Below are 5,297 nucleotides of genomic sequence, written 5' to 3' on the forward strand. Positions count from 1 at the left end.
AAGGACTAGAGCGAGACATTTCATCAATATTTTGAACATCATTTTGCAGCTTGAAACAAGCAATGCGGTAACTTAAAATACTGTTCGTGCCCGGTATGCAGCGTCGGGTATGATTCGAGGCAGAAATAATTTGGTAGGTTCCTATTCAAACGTGACAAACAAATTGATTGTTAATTACAGTTCTGACGGACGAACACCACGATTGAAGAGCTTTCGGGAACCTAACATTTCAGATTTAAAAAAAACGTGACAGACAGATAGAAAGTTAATGACATCCGTGACGACGATTTCAACACGACAATGATTTCAACACGACATTGATTTCAACATGACTTGCTTTGATCTTTGATCCAATGTAACGAAGAGGTTACATTTGCATTTTATTTTGCAATACATCTGCCCTAGGTGCAATTTTTTAAGATGGCTGTGATTTTCTGATGCATCATAAGCATTCATTAACAGTTATCTTGATAGTTGCCGTCGTTACTATTCTGTTTTATTCATTTTACGCCCAAGAGCATTCAAACACCGCAATCTGCGTCAAAATATCCATATTTACAAGTGATCAATCCAATGCTTCAGACTTGTCAGTCATCAGTATTATCAATAGTTTAAATTTTAGTTTAATGCACAGAAGAAAAAGTATGGCAATTGCGACATAACCATATTTATGTAAATTATGAAACATATCAACTTATTTGAACTTGGGCATTGCGTGAGAATGAAAGTTCCACAAAAGATTTCCCAAATATACAGGTTCTGAAACAGTGTCTTAGAAAATCTGGCATGATTTGCTTTTGTTTTGGGCATCTGCAACGTATGTCGCAAAAGGTAGCGTTTAGTTTATGTATGGAGTTTCTAGGTGAATTTGGCACTCTCTTTTCTTCTGTTTTCGAACCAATCAATCTTCCAATTTGTATACACAATTTTATTCTTAACAAGTTCCAATATGAAGACACAAGGAATGTCAACTTCAATCCTTTTCACATAAGCAGTTTACGTGGCAACCGATAGAGTTTAGAACAGAATTAACGGTCAAACGCCAGAATGCACAAAGGCAGCCCAGAGCAGACGAAATAATTTACAATATAACATGAACTAGCACTGAACAGTTCACATGGGAAACAGGAATTGCTTACACACACATGCATTGAACATATTGCACAACTCAGCCGTTGCCTTGATGGTGATGACGTAGCAATATTTTAGCTTGGCAATTAAAAGATCGTTGCCCATCCAAACGTACTTATTTTTTTTTATTAATCACGGATTATCAGTGATATGGCGCGGTGGTAAACGATTTCTGATGGATCACCTCCAGAAAAGTCCAATCATTTTGACGAATTAATATATCTTCAAGATCGGACGAAGTGTGAAATGCATCAGAAATGTCGACATCATAGCAACGTGTTTATTTCTGAGTCATGTCGGTGGTAACCCTATGTGTAACACTTAATTGTGATTGCTGTTTATTGCTACTTAATAAACTGTGCATAGGAAAGCATTGGTATCATTCCCAGTGGGTAAAATGGCATGACTTCCGATCGCAGACAAAACTTGCGTAAGGTTTTTTTTACTGAAACCTGCAATAACGTACATAAGTTGGCTAAGACGAAGAGGGACGTTTTGTGAAGGAAGATTGAGAAAAAAGAACGTTGACTTCTTTCTACGTCTCTCTCCTTTATTTTAGCTGCATGTCTTGCTCATTCTCGGTGCGAGCTTGGAAGTATGCGTAATGTGTAGTCACAGACTAAACACACTGCACAACTACATGATTGAATCAAATGTTCGCAAATGAAAGGAAAAAATATGAACAAAATACAGAATTTTAATTATTTAAATTTTAGTTTTTAGATATGAAATCTAAATATTTTAGTTTTGAATTTGTTCTCTTATTTCTTTATATCAAATGTTCACTGACATCGCAGCCAAGGCTTGGCACCTAAGCTTGATCAGCCACTGTGGCCCCGCAACAAATCCTGTGGAGGCGAAAGGCCTGTTGGCCAATAATTTCCTGAATGTCTCTTTCTGTTGAACTTACAATGACAAACACTTTAATTCGAATAACAGTTAATTATCAGGCCTTTTGGGAATAAATCTCAAGCCTCGGCGAATAGGTTGTAGAGACCCAGTGGTGATTTGTTTGTCACAATAATAATCGATAATGCAATTGAACACGTAACAGACTGATCTTAACTCAACCGATAAAGCCATGCACTGCGATTTGAAACGTAAGATCACGTGAATTTCTACAGCAGCAGCGACATATAGTGGAAGAGGAAAAAGGGAATGTCACGCAATGACTGTTAAAACTTGTCATTGTCAGCTGTAATATCCACATCGCTATATGTCTTACACCTTGGTTTTCTATATAAGTAAGATTTCCCCCAACAAGATCGCAAATGTATATGAACTCTCAGTATAAAATAGCGACTTATCGAAACCCACAATTTCAAGCTTACTCTTATGGCGTTAAAAATCTTTTATGAAATTTCCACTTTCAATTGGACGCAGTGTAGTTGCTATAAATAACGTAAGAAAACAAAGCGATTCAATTCATACATCGAACCTTCATGAAGAAATTAGTCGTGTTGTTTGAACACTGCAACAAAACACCGTGTTAGAAACAGTTTTTTAGTTGTTTCGGTAACTTCACACACACCTGTGTCCAATATAGAACATAATGGATGACCGCGACAGCAAGGAACTGAAGTAGTTTTTTATTAAATGGCAACTTAATGTACGTACCGCCGATTTGAAGCACCACAAAAATGGGACACGAGCCAAACTTTAAGCTGTGTCTTACATACAAATACATTTCTTTCCACGTCTTTAATCCAAATATGTTTCATGGGCACCAATTTTGCACAGACACAAGGTTTACAAACAGTTACAACAATCACTCTCTACGAATCATTGACGAACAACAAATCATAAGAAACTTTGATGACGGTTTCATTCATATAATTGAGAATGCAGAGGCTTCCCCATACAACAGAAAATATTGAGATGTTTTGCTTATTGGTAAAAACTCATGCCATAATAAGTTTAAAAATCTCGTGACTGGTCCAGCTCCACAATTATTAGTGACGTCATTGATCGTAGATAAGACTTTCGTGGGTGGTGACGTCATATATCATTAATTTTAGTCACACACCCGCAGGAGCGGATAAAACAATTAACGCACAGTAAACGGCTCAAAACGCAAACAATAAACACATTAGGTTTTAAACAGTAATGTGGGAAAGAGGTATTGTTCACTTTAAGTTGCAAGTGTTGATGTTGTTTTTACAGCGATTCCATGAGCAGGAGACGATACATGTCTTTTCTCTCGATGCAAGGATTCGCTGTCGCTGAACTAAACTCTGTGAGTCGGGTTGTCGAGCGCGTGTTTGCACACTTCCGGCGTTGCCGATCCGTGATGTTCAGCGATGCGTGTCCACGAGTTTCTTGATATCTGTCCAATGTAGGATTGACCACACGAATATAGGAGTTTGTTAACGACGGATGAGAGGAGAAAGGTCGTCTTTTTGATTGGAAAATGCTGCGCAAGTTTGTTTGGATCATGTTTCACGATCTATACAGTCTTCCTTTCTGTGCAGCGAATCGGGTTAATTCCTGTCGGAATAAGTGGTTGATACGGTCTAGGTATGACAACCTCATTACACAGAATTTTGCGTTTATGTCTGTGGAGTTTGGAATGGCCACCTCATATTGTTTATTTATTACCGAACTTACGCACCTGGCAATGAACTTGTTTTAACGTATTTTATTCGAAATTGTAGTTGTTTTGTTGATATGTGTGCACTACGATATACAAGCATATTTTGCCGTGCAAAATAAGTAAGTCAGGACCTACGATGCGATGCGTGTTTATGATGCTAAAATGTCTTTGCGTAAACCACTAAGTGGCGACAGCAACGCTGGAGCGATGTCTGACTGAAATAGGAAGTCATTATGTTCGTACAACTGACTTGGAGGGCCACAATACAACAGCACACACATAAATCTGTTTTGAGACTAGATCTTATGTAGAAATATCTCGTCAAATATTTTGCAAGGGAAATATCTTGAGGTTCCAGATCCGTCACCCAGCACATAGAACACAACACGCAATTGTATTCAATGTTGAGCAGAATGGGAGGCGCGACGGAAACACAAACACTACAAAAATTCCCATTTGTTTGAGCTTGATTTATTAATAGCGGCTCGAGGCTGACGCTTTTGGGGAAAAGAGAAAAAATAGTGTTTTTCTTGTAAATGTGTATTTGCCTTCCGCAGAGTTATTAAAATATGACAGGAATTCCATTTTATGGAAAGTGATTACTTGACCCACAAACAGTTTTTCAACGCATGTAATCCATAGTCTAATCTTTTTGCATGTAATTGCTTTAAGCGTAGTTCTTGTTGGTGTTGGCAAAAATTGTTGTGGAAATAATATAACATTTTCAATTTGCCGCTAGATGTCGCAAGTGGTAGCGTATTGACAATATATTTTTATGTGTCATGATCAGTATACTGGGAAAGTGTATGCTGTTGGCTTAGTGCCCAACTTCTTATTTTATGGCCAGTGGTTGGTTTCGAACACGATTCACAAACAGGTTTTGTGATGACGATTACATACTACTGTCACGTGAATTATGAAATCGTCACCAATCCATCTGTGACCACCTGTGTGTGATTATTATGTTTTTTGTGTTGTGCTAATTGCAATTATCTGTGTTTAAAGTGTGCTTGGTATCTAACCTTTTCATTCATTGGTTTAAAATCATTTCAATACGAACACTCCAAAGAAAAACAGCATGAATTTTATCGCAATTCCAGTCCCAGCATTTAGCAGGTTTCGAGACATTGAAATTAGCGAAATACTTGGTTCACTGACTTTTCTGACACCTCTTGCTTAAAGTTCCAGATGATTGATAGGCCACGCTTTCGCGGTCTGTATTCATGCTGAAAATCAAGTGAGCTTTTGCCCTTTTACTCTACGCAAGGTTCCCGTCCTCGCTGAGCTCACCTGAGGACAACTGTGTTATTCTTTGACAGATGTACCGCCCCAGTCAAACTCCCCGCCTGACAAGATTTGCAGGGCGGGCCCCACACTTAAGACCGTGACCCGAAGGTCTCTTCTGCTTTACTGAATAATGACACAACAAGCAAAAGGTTCCATGTTTTAATGTTCCATGTATATTATTTTATATGTGATGATTTGTGAAGCAAAGTATTTACAAAATATTCACAGCATCAAGCAAACACACTTGTAAATTCGATGCGATCGTGGTGGTAACGTGTATATGCGG

The sequence above is a fragment of the Ascidia mentula genome, chromosome 6, assembly GCF_947561715.1.
Source record: "Ascidia mentula chromosome 6, kaAscMent1.1, whole genome shotgun sequence".
Lineage (NCBI taxonomy): Eukaryota > Metazoa > Chordata > Ascidiacea > Phlebobranchia > Ascidiidae > Ascidia > Ascidia mentula.